Source organism: Lathyrus oleraceus, chromosome 3 (assembly GCF_024323335.1).
Source record: "Lathyrus oleraceus cultivar Zhongwan6 chromosome 3, CAAS_Psat_ZW6_1.0, whole genome shotgun sequence".
Lineage (NCBI taxonomy): Eukaryota > Viridiplantae > Streptophyta > Magnoliopsida > Fabales > Fabaceae > Lathyrus > Lathyrus oleraceus.
The window spans coordinates 119,527,988-119,540,847 of NC_066581.1; the positions used below are offsets into that span (position 1 = coordinate 119,527,988).

At 37.7% G+C, this 12,860-nt stretch overlaps 1 pseudogene; it reads right to left on the reverse strand.

The window, feature by feature from the left end:
* Positions 1 to 11,308: 11,308 nt before the first annotated feature.
* On the reverse strand, positions 11,309 to 12,276 carry LOC127129984 (inorganic pyrophosphatase 2-like; annotated as a pseudogene).
* Positions 12,277 to 12,860: the final 584 nt, after the last annotated feature.

The following is a 12,860-nucleotide window of genomic DNA, read 5'->3' on the forward strand; positions in this document are numbered from 1 at the left end:
GGTGTCTAGCCGATTGTGATGATGTCCCATAGATCAATATCATATCCTAGAAAGAAACTTTCTATTCTATCTTTATATTAATCAAATTTTTCTCCATCAAAGATTGGAGGTTTAGCATTGTAAATATCTCTTTCATTGGTGTTGGCCTCCCATGTTGGATGTCTCTATACTATTAAGTGTTTGAATAGAAAATTAATAATAGAGCCGAAGCTTTGATACCAATTGAAGGTAGAGAAAAACAAGAAAGGGGGGGTTTAATTTTTTTAGGAAAATAAAACTTTTTAAGAATTTGGACACACGTAGAATAATGAGGAATTCAACACAAAATTGTATACTGGTTTGCTTGAAATTCAAAGTTACTCCAGTCCACCCGGCCAAGGTGATTTCTCCTTTAAAAAGGACTTAATCCACTAATCTTGAATGATTACACAAACAACCGCCTAAGAGAAATAGTACCTTAGCCCTTTCAAGTATTCAGACTTCATAGAGTCACTTGAGGAAATATCTAGCAATGATATGATTACAATAACGAATAATGCTTCTAACATAAAGCAGATATTACTAAAGATAATAACAAGAAATGTTCTCACGTTAGAGCAGCAGCTCGGGAGAGAATGAAAATCAAGAGTGATGGAAGTATTGTATTCTCGTGTGTTTCAGGTGTTTCTTTGTGAAGCTTTCCATCCTTTTTATAGGAGAGTGAGAAGACCGTTGGGTGATGTTAATGTAAGAATCATGGACATTGAAGACTGATTAACACCATTAATTTCCTTGTTCTTTCCAAATAAATATGGAGTGCAATATATTCTTTCTAAAAAAATAGTTTCTTTCCATAAACAAGTTTCTTCAACGTTAAGCTTTCTTGAATCAGCGGATCTTAGTCAGAGTCTTCATTTAGCAATTTGCATCTTCAAAGGATGTTTGTATCTGACTATCATCAGAGTTTCTCATTATTCGACTTCTTCAGAGCATATGCCTTTAGAGTCTGGAGTCCTTCTTCTCTTTTAGAGTGTCAGACTTCTTTAGTTTTGCTAGCACCTGCGTTGGATCAGAGTCAGAGCTTCTGGTTACATATCTTCTGAGTAGCATCTTAGCGCTTGATTCTGTATCTTATGATTGTATATCTGATTGTTTTTATCAGAGTCCTGTACACTTAGAAAAATTTCGTTACGGTACCATTTTTTTTCATCCTTTGTTATCATCAAAATCTTAGAGATACATTGTAGAACTAAATTTGGTCTTACAATCCCATCATTGCGTTTTTTGATGGAAGTCAAGTTGATAGAAGTTGAATGGTGCCAGACCAGATATGATCAATTGAATTTGATTGAAGAGAAGAGGTTGACTGCCATGTGCCATGGTCAGTTGTATCAGCAAAGAATGAATAAGGCATTCGATAAGAAGGTCAGGACTCGTGTATTCAGAGAAGGTGACCTTGTACTCAAGAAGATTTTATCTTTCAAACCAGATGCTAGGGGAAAATAGACTTCCAACTATGAAGGCCCATATGTTGTTAAGAGAGCCTTTTCAGACGGTGCTTTGATTCTTACAACTATCGATGGTGAATAGTTCACCCGTCCTGTGAACGCCGATGAAGTAAAGAAATACTTCACCTAAAAAGAAAAGAACAACTCGCTGAGTTGAAAACCCGAAGGGGCGGCTTAGGCAAAACGGAGCGTCTCGGTAGATTGAAAACCCGAAAGGGTGATCTAGGCAAAAATTAGAGACATAAAACAGAAAATTTATCCTGGTAGATTGAGTACCCCACCTTAGGGAAATCGAGGCAAAAATTAGGGATTATGCCAAGTAAGTGCATTCGGTCGATCTCCGGTCTTGAGAACAGTTTTGAGCAAGTCAGTCAACTCTAATTCATCATCTTCAATCAAAGCCTAGACCACAGTGGATATTGAAGTTGGTAAAAGGATTAGTGATCATTGTATTCAATGTAGCCCTTTTCCATGTAAATTACCATTTTTCAACTTTTGTCAACATATATGGAGTCTTGTCATTTACAGACTACCATCCTATTAAATAAAGTTGAGCTTTTTATCCAATTGTTAATACTCTTATTTATTCTTCAGCTAAGTGGAATTGAATTTTATGATGATAGTTTTGAAATTGAATTAAAATAAAATCATTTTTCTTGAATAATAAAATAAATTACTTTAAAAAGCAATCGATTTCAGTAAGGAATATCAACAACGGCTTGAGAACAGGTGAGTCCCAAAGTGCGCAACATTGTTGGTTTTCCCCAAGCAGTTAGTTTGGTCATATTTTTCCTCCCCAACGGCAAGTCAGTTTTCCCAGCTAAGTTTGTAACAACCACCCCATCTGAGTTGTAGGCGCATATTCTTAACGATTGGCATATATCCAGCACAAAGTTTTATTCCCCACAAATCCCCAGTGGAGTTCACTCCTGATCCCTGCCAACACTGATTCTTGAGCAATATTTTTGGTCCTCTACAAGGTTGTCTCCCATTTGGTATAGTGTTGACCTAAAATTCCCCGCAGAGTTGATAATTCAGGTCCTCAACAGATCTTTTCTCCTTCCTCATCAGGGTTTGAGATATTCTGAGATGGATGATTTGTGTTCATCCCCAACTTTTTTCTCCAGTTGGTGCTTCCATCTTGTCGAAATTAGCCGAGTCTTGTAGCGATGATTCAAATCAGTAACGCTTGTATCCTTTCTGATTATTTTGTCAGCATAATCATCAATCATATACATATACATTCATACATAAGTTATTTCATTATGCATTGTTATTGCATTTGATTCCTTATTTTCTGATCCTCTACTATGGTGATACTATTTCTCCCCACAGATATGGTGCGTTTGTCCTCCCTCAATTGTAGAGTGTCAGCCCCTTAAGCAGAAAGAATTTAACCTTTCTCATTCCCCACTGAGTTATTTCGTCGTGGATGATTATTATTTTAGTTTCCTCCCCAGCAAGTTGTCTTGATGGAACCTTCCCCCCCTGAGTTATATCCTCATCGGGTCGAGTTTTTGTTTGGTCATTTCTTTCTAGCTCTTACCTAGATAGATGTTGTAGACCTCCCAAAAGCTTATTACCCAGTAACTGGTAATATTCTTTTCATTTTACGAGTACCTTACTTCTACCCGATACCCGGTGAAAGTAATCTACCTCCTCTTATAATTTCCACAATGGATTCGTTTTACGTTTCCCGAGGTAGTATATTATTGATATGCTCATCCTAACTGATGATAGATATTCTTCCTTTTAAGTATATCCTTGATATGTTCATCTTGACCAATGACGAATATTCTCTCTTTGTGGTTTTCTACCTAGTAAAAAGGTAATTGTAATCCCTAATTCATTATGTTGATTCTAAGTGTTGGCAGCAATTTTGGTAAAACAAAGAGTGTTCACAAGATGTTATGTGTGATGTCTTAACATGAGATATCATATGTACCTGCTGGAGTTCAAGAACATGATCATGCAGGATTGTTTCAGAATGTCATACACAAGGTCATGGCATCTGATATGTGTGTACCTGCTGGAGTTTAACTGAAAGACATGTTCATGCAGGATTGTTTCAAGATGTCATACACAAGGTCATGACATCTGATATGGTTGTACCTGCTAGAAGTTATAAAAGAAATTATGGAATTATGCAGAATTTTTCAAGGATGTCAGACCCGATGTCATGACATCCTGTACAAAGAACATTCAGTATGAATGTCTGATGTTTTGTGATTGCATAATTAATGGCAATCTATGTATGATTGAAGATCTGATTTGTAGGCGCATTCAATCATTGATTACAACCTGATTTACTTATTTTCCAAGGAGATCTAACCAGCTGTCATAAGAAGATTTGATTGGAAAAGAGATTTAGGGTTTTCAAGATGTCCAAGCCCAGCTGAAAGCTTCTATAAAAAGGGACTTAGAAAACCTGTTTTACAACATAACCAATACTGAGCGAAATATAGAAAGAGAGTTAGGGTTTGTGTTTGTTTAGTCGTGAGACTTGTAAGCCATTCAAGTCATCTTTTGATGATTGAATTGGACTGATTTATGGTTGTAATTTGTCACTTTAAAGCTGTTAAGAAAGAGTGTGTGTCTACTTGACCAAAGCTGTTAAGAAAGATCAAGTGTGTGTCTTCTTGATCAAAGCTGTGAAGCAAGATCAAGAGTGTGTCTTCTTGATTGAAACTGTGAAGTAAAATCAAGAGTGTGTTATTGAAAAGTGTTTTCTTTTCTCAAGGGATTGTTGTTTAAGATCACTGGTGTGATTGTAGGGAAGTGAGTGGGTTCTCATATCTAAGAGTGCTTAGGTAGAAATTGCACGGGTAGAGGTTACGTGAGAAAGACTGTAACTTGTTGAAGTGTACGAAGAGTCTTTGAACTGATTCTATTTTAGTGAATTTCCTTCTTGGCTTGGTAGCCCCCAGACGTAGGTGAGTTGCACCGAACTGGGTTAACAATTGCTTGTGTCTTTTGCTTTACCATTCTGTATCTTTATCCTGGTTGTGTTAACAGATATTAGTGTCGTGACATCACCTTCGACATCTTATATCTGATACTAGAATTTCAATTGGTATTAGAGCAGGCATCCTGCTCTGGTTCTGGGTGAGATCTAGGGACAATACTTTCTGGTACAATGGAGAGAGATAGAGGATCTATTCATAGGCCACCAATTTTGGATGGTTCTAACTACGACTATTGGAAACCTCGAATGGTAGCCTTTCTAAAATCTCTTGATAACAAGGCTTGGAAGGCCGTGTTAACAGGCTAGGTGCACCCTATTGTTACTAAAGAAGGTGAAGCCACTGCTGAGAAAAAGCCTGAAGAACAATGGTCTAAGGAGGAGGATGACCTAGCCCTTGGAAATTCTAAAGCATTGAATGCCATCTTCAATAGAGTAGACAAGAACATCTTCAGATTAGTGAACAACTGTGAGGTAGCTAAAGATGCTTGGGACATTCTCAAAACCACTCATGAAGGCACCTCTAGAGTGAAAATGTCTAGACTACAACTGCTCACCACCAAGTTTGAAAACTTAAGGATGAAAGAAGCTGAAAATATTCATGAATTTCACATGAGTATCCTTGAAATTGCCAATGCCTCTGGTGCCTTGGGAGAGAAGATGTCAGATGAAAAATTAGTAAGAAAAATACTCAGATCACTCCCCAAGAGATTTTCTATGAAAGTAACAGTCGTAGAAGAATCTCAAGACATCTCAAATATGAGAATTGATGAGCTAATTGGATCCCTCCAAACATTTGAGATGGGAATATGTGATGGAGCTGAAAAGAAAGCAAAGAGCATAGCATTCATGTCAAACACTACAGAGGAAGATGAGGAAGGTGGTCAAGATACTAATGAAGATCTGGAAAATGAGATAGCAATGCTGGGAAGACAGTTCAACAGACTGATGAGAAAGGTAGATGTGAGAGCAAAGGGCAATGTCAAGAGCATCGCATCTAACATCAGTAAGTCCAACAGCTTTGGTAAGAGAACAAAGTCTGAAGAAAAGCCCAAAGAAGTTCAGTTCTATGAATGTAACGGGTATGGTCATATTAAAACTGAATGTGGAACCTACCTCAAGAAACAAAAGAGGAGTCTTGTTGCCTCTTGGTCTTATGGAAGTGAAACAGAAGAAGCTACAAACCACGTGACTGCTTTGACAAGAAGATAGGGATCTAAGGAAGACTCAATTGATGAAGAGAGAACCTTTGAAGAGCTGACCTCTACCTACAAAGAGTTATGCCACAAAAGTGCAGAAGTGTGCAGACTAGTTGAAAGCCAGAAGAAAGTGATAGCTCAGCTGGAAAATGAAAAGGAAGAGTATGTGGAAACCATATCAAAATTAAAGATTGAAGTTGTATTCTTGAATTCCAAACTAGATGAGAAGACTAAGTATGTAAGAATGCTTAACAATGGATCTGCCATCTTAGACAAGATTCTCCAGACTGGTCAAATAACAGGAAATAAATCTGGAATTGGATTCAAGGCTGAGTGCATTTACACTGGTTGCAAACCAAAACCCAAACCTAAGTGCAGCCATGTTAAAAGCCAATCTGAGATGTCACATCAGATGTCACAACAGCAGAAAGGGAAACATCAAAGATGGAGATGTCAATACTGTGGAAAACTTGGCCACCTGAAGCCCTTCTGCTATAAGCTATATGGTTATTCTAGCCCTGTTCAGTCTCAATATCAATCAAGATCCAAGCATCACAGGACTGTCAACAAAAAGCAATGGGTTCCTAAGACAAAGGTTACAAGTCTAATAGCTCACACTTCATTCAGAGTTTCAGCCAAAGAAGATTGGTATTTTGACAATGGGTGCTCCAGACATATGACTGGGAACAAAAATCTGCTAACTGAACTTCATCCTCATGCCATGAGTTATGTTACCTTTGGTGATGGTGCAAAAGGTGAGATCAAGGGAATGGGTAAGTTGGATTGCCCTGGAGTTCCTGACCTTGACAATGTCCTACTTGTTAAGGGATTAATTGCTAATCTTATAAGCATCAGTCAACTGTGTGATCAAGGTCTGAATGTAAACTTCACCAGAACTGAATGTCTGATTACTAACAAGGAAAATGAAGTAATCATGAAGGGAGTTAGGTCCAAAGACAACTGCTACATGTGGAGCTCTCAAGAAACTGGATACTCTTCAAGGTGTACCTTAGCCAAAGAGGAAGAAGTGAAGACGTGGCATCAAAGATTGGGCCACCTCCACCTTAAAGGTATGAAGAGGATCATATCAGTTGAAGCTGTTAGAGGAATTCCCAACTTAAAAATAGATGAGGGAAAAACCTGTGAAGAGTGTCAGATTGGAAAATAAACAAGGATGTCACACCAGAAGCTCAGACATGACACCACTACTAAAGTTTTGGAACACCTTCATATGGACTTGATGGGACCAATGCAAGTAGAAAGGCTTGGTGGGAAGAAGTATGCATATGTGGTGGTGGATGATTTCTCCAGATACACCTGGATCAATTTTATAAGAGAAAAATCTGATGTATTTGAAGTATTTAAGGAGCTTTGTCTGAAACTTCAAAGAGAAAAAGGAAGTCTTGTTATCAAAATTAGAAGTGATCATGGGAAGGAATTTGAGAACAGTAAATTTGCTTAATTTTGTTCTTCAGAAGGAATTCATCATGAGTTCTCATCTCCCATCACTCCCCAGCAAAATGGTGTGGTGGAAAAAAAAATAGGACTCTTCAAGAATCAGCCAGAGCTATGATTCACGTTAAGAAATTGCCCTACCATTTTTAGGCTGAAGCCATGAACACAACCTGCTATGTTCACAACAGAGTGACATTGAAAAAAGGGACTCCCACAACCCTATATGAAGTCTCTAAAGGAAGTAAACCTACAGTCAAATACTTCCATGTATTTGGTAGCAAATGATATATCATGGCTGATCGTGAGCAAAGAAGGAAGATGGATCCCAAAAGTGATGAGGGAATATTTCTGGGCTATTCAACAAACAACAGAGCTTACAGGGTCTTTAATTCCATAACTAATGTAGGTGAGTTGCACCGAACTGGGTTAACAATTGCTTGTGTCTTTTGCTTTACCATTCTGTATCTTTATCCTAGTTGTGTTAACAGATATTAGTGTCGTGACATCACCTTCGACATCTTATATCTGATACCAGAATTTCACATTCCCAAAGAGTTAACCCTTGTTATGTTCATCCTAACCGATGACGAGTTTTATTCTCTCTTTGGTCTTCTGCCCAGTAACTGGTAGTTATAAATCCTACTTTTCCCTTTGAGTCTATCCTTGATATGTTCATCCTAACCAACGATGGATATTCTCTCTTTGGTATTCTACCCAGTAACTGATAGATATAATTCCTACTTTTCCCCGACAGTCTATCCTCCATATGTTCATCTTAAATCGATGACGAATATTCTTCCGTTGAGTTTATCCTTGATATGTTCACTTTAACCAGTGAGGGATACTCTCTTCTCTGGTCTTCTGCCTAGTAACCGGTATTTGTAAATCCTATTTTGATACTTTCTCCCCAGCAGGTTATTCTTACCCAATAACCGGTAACAATCATACCTCCCTTTCCTTAGCGAGTCGTCCTTGATATGTTTACCCTAATAGGTAATGAATGTCTCTCTCACGGAATACATTATCTTCCTACCCAGTAACCGGTAATAGGTAATGTAATTTCGTTAACCCTGTGTGGAAGTGCATTTTCCCCCAGTTGAGTTTCGTTCAGGTATTTCAGTTTTATTCTGATCTATCCATTTCCCCTGCAGATTCTTCTTTATTTCTGACCGAGTCCTTCCATTTATGGAAATTCCCCTCGTGTCTCCAACACTTTTAAAGTCGTAGCCTGGCCTATGCACAACCTTCTATCCCCAAGAGTCTATGTCTCTGTCGCACCTCGAAAAATGGGGATACGACTTTAAGCGAAGCACGATCGCACGCTCGCAATGATGGACTGAACAGAGTCGCCACCGAACTTTATTTATTCCTAAAAAGGAAAGGGGAAATATCGATAAAACCCCTAAAAGAAAGGATAAGATATGGTCATCGCAACCAATATCAGGGTTCGGGGGTCGATTACGCAAGGGGAAGGTATTAGCACCCCTCACGTCCGTTGTACTCAACGGGAACCATTAGGTTAGTTGTGTGCGTTAGTGTTAATTGAAATGTTAGGCTTTTCGAATTATTAGGTGGGAAAGAAAGAAAGGATGAGAAGAAAATGCTTTGGGATTTTTGTCGAAGGACTAAACCTAAGTTTTTTATTAGTGGGCCTGACAAGATTTATAAATCCTGCTCCTACGTATCTCAAAAGAGAAATCAAGGCTTACGTAGTTCAGGGTAGAAAAATGTTTGTTTGTTGGTAGATTTTAGCGAAAGCTATACTGTATTAATCGACGAAAACATTGTTTTAACCAAAACAGATGAGGAGTGGACGCATACCACACATCGAACGGATTTATAAATCTACATTCGGAAAAGCGTCACTTATCTCGACTCAACAATCATGGCTGAAACATTGTTTTGTATCACTTAAGATAAGATACCTTTCGTTTATGAAAGAAGTTTTTTTATTAATCGCACGGCGGCGAGAAAAGAGTTTAATTGGTTGGATGTATTTTGAGTGATGGCGAGAACTTGGATGAGCGAGATATACATCTCGAATCCTAGTCTCAGGAGTGCACGGTATACACCATGTTCCATTTCCATATTTATTGGCAAAAAGTGTTTAATAAAGATTAAGTATTTTTTTGTTTGATTGAGAAAGGGGTTTGAAGAAACCACATTGACAATTTTGAACGATAGCGAGAGCTAAGATAGGCGAGGCATCCGCCTCGAATCATAATCTCAAGAGTGCACGGTATACACCATGTTCCATTTCCATCTTTATTGAAAGAGGTTAAGATAGGAATTAAGTATTTTGGAGTTTGAAAGACGAGCAGTTATGACTTGCAAGCTCTTACAGCTTGGGTCTAACACTCGGGACTACGTCTGGACATTCCACCCAGGCAGTCTGTTACTTTCCAATATTGTTAAGAAAATAGTTCGAATATTTACGAGTACTTTAGAGGGAAGACGAATATTTATGGCTTACAAGCTCTTACAGCTTGAGCCTAATATTCAGGATTATAACTGGATATTCCATCCAGGATAATCTTTTTCTTCAGGTTTTATTTAGAGGAAGATTTGAATATTGGAGTGTGGAAGAGAAGACGAATATTTACGGCTTACAAGCTCTTACAGCTTGAGCCGTATATTCGGGATTATAACTGGATATTCCATCCAGGATAATCTTTTTCTTCACGTTTTATTTAGAAAACGATTTGAATATTAGAGTGTAGAAGGGAAGACGAATATTTATGGCTTGCAAGCTCTTACAGCTTGAGCATAATATTCGGGATTATAACTGGATATTCCATCCAGGATAATCTTTTTCTTCACGTTTTAGAAAAGGGTTTGAATATTATGTTTGATTTGTGAAATGATCTTGAAGTGATTCACATCATTTTTGGAATGTATTTTGAAATTGAGGAAAGTTGAAATTGATTTTGAAATCGAATGAAATTTGGGTATGATTATTTACATGTGTAAAAGTATGGATAGGGGTACTAATAACCTAACTAAATTAGTTAACACACAAAGATCGACTAATCGAATGATAAAAAATATCGGAAATTCAACCATTAATTAAATCTAAAAGGTAAACATTTAAAGATACAAACAACTAAATATTGATTAAATGAAATTGATAAAAATTTAAAATAAAATAAATAGTAGAAGTTATATAAAAAATTAAATAAAATAGTAAGCATAACAAATAGAAACATAAAGGTTTGCTATCCACAAGTATCGAACCCACTCCACTAAAGGCAAAGAATTTACTCTCTCTCCACTAGGCCATTCATGGTTATTTATAATTTTGATAATAACTTGAATATTTGAACAGAACTAGCTGAAGATAGTTTAGAAAACAAATTAATGAAAATGAAATGGGGTACTGTTAATGGACCACTTAATTAAATGATGGAGGAATATAAACACAACCCTAGCCGCCTGGCTGTTGGGTTGAGATAACCACACGTTAATGTCATTAACTCCAGCATATAGTAATTAATGGAAAGGTTGCAAAAGAAGAACTAAACGGTCATTAAAAAATTAAAAAGGATTTTAAATGCTCTTAAAAAAAATGAATTGGGGGGCACGAAATCCAGACTTCGTTTGTCTTCCTCACGAAGACAGAGTTCTTTCTCTCTCAAACTCTCATCGCGTCTCTCCTTCACTCCCGCTCACTCAAATCGCTCGTCCTCAACCTTCGCTCTCTCCGTCCCTCAATCGCTCATCACCTCTCAGATTCTCTCTTTCGCTCCTCATCTCTCAGGCTCACTCAAACGCGTCTCTCTTTCGCTCCTCATCTCTCAGCCGTCTCTCACATTAGCCTCACGACACTACCCAAGAAAAGCGCAAATCTATGGTTTCAAAGAGAGAATCGAGTGAAAATCTCACCTTCGGTGGTGACGACTGCTCCGATGATGCTTAAATCTTCCTCCTTCGCCTCTTCAAATCCAGGTTTTCTTGATTTTGGGATTTAGGGTTTTTTTCTCTGATTTTCGTCTGCCTCCTTGCCGTCCTCACCTCTCTCCTTTTATATCCTGCAATTAGGGTTTCAATTTGGTCTTTGGTGATCCAGAAGGGCGTCTCTACGAACTCCTTTCGGGATGCTCAGATTCAGATTGTCCTGTTTGATGCTTGTTCTTGGAACGGTAATACTATCTACGCACTTTCTTACTCTACTTTGCCTCACTTCCATTTCGGGTATTTTTCTGAATTTACTGCAGTGAATTCGGTGAAAACATGAGGAGCTTTTGTTTTTCACATGGCTTTGGTTTTACTGCATCCAGCATGGTTTGACTTCTGCAATTTGATGTATCATAATGACCTTGTAGGATACACTCATCATTCTGGTTTTGGTTTGTAGCATTGTAGCTCTGATGTTTATTGCAAAAGCTTGTAACTCTTTGATCTTTGTCTTGTTGACGAGAAAACATGGAGTCTTCAATCATTATTTTGTTGATCAACTTCATCAAAACTAGTTCAAGCTCTTCACCATCACACCAACCTTGGATTTGAGCCTTAACAAGTGAAGGATGTTTGCATATCAAATCCCTAACTGGATAATTCTTCCTTGGCATCACAAAGTCTCTTTCTCTAATCCTCAAGTTAGGACAGTAATCACCAGTACCATCACCAAGGTAGATGAACCTTTTGTTATCCAATTCACTAACTGTGTTTTGAATTCTATCAATGATTAAACCTTTGCACATGTTTGGAGGGCATGGATTAGCACAACGATGTGATTTTCTTGTTGAAGTCATGATAAGGCAATATTCTAACCCTTCCTTGTTGATTAATATAACCTGGATTAGTGTTAATCTCTGTGAAGCATTCGATTATTCCCAAATGCTTCAAAATAGTTTCAACGTAAAACATATTTGCATCACTCACAATCCTCAAATCACACCCTAAAGCATGCGCTGATTGGATTGCAGGTATGATTCTGTGATGAATTGGAATTTTGTGAAGAACATTTTCAATCTCTTGAATGGTTATCAATTTGTGGTTTTTCGTTGATGGTTGGTTTTCTTGATTTCAATTGATTTTGTTCATACTGTGCAGGTTAAACATTTGCCTTGGAAATTTAGAGGATGCTATGGAGTTTTCAGTTTTCTATGGAAGTTAACCAACCAAATATTAAGGGCGGATTCAGGTTGTGGCTCGAGTTGTAAATCATGGACATGGCGGAGAAGGTATTCAAATCTGAAGCAAACTCTTATCCTTAAGTAAAGAGCTCGATTTAAAACACTACATGTAGCTGACTAGGTGGACCGGAATCATTCAAAACCTGTTGAATCGTATTAATGTTGTAGGTCTCCGCATTTTCTGCAGTAGCATCAAGTTCATTTGCTCCGCAAAAAGATGGTCATCCAGAGTGTTTTAAGCTTTACATATCATGTATTAAGTTAGATTTATCCTAAAAGCTTGTATTTTGTATCTTCCTCAAATCACGATGATAGGCTTTCCAGCATTAAATGGATTAGTCTTTGTAACTGTAAAGTCTCATCTGCAACTATGTCATCTAGCAGAAGTATATCTCTTGAAATTCTAGAGAAAACTGATTCTAATACTGCATACATGCCTTTCCTGTAAGTTGAAAGAAGCAAAAAATGGTTCCCATATGATATGAACTGTAATGAATTGTTGGTTCAGCTGTTGCTAGCTAGTGTTGTAGGATATGGATGTGATGCATTGTTATGCTTGAATGTTAAATTGTTAGTTTTGGCTGTGAGTTATGATAGGGCTGTTAGCGATGATGCTTTTCTT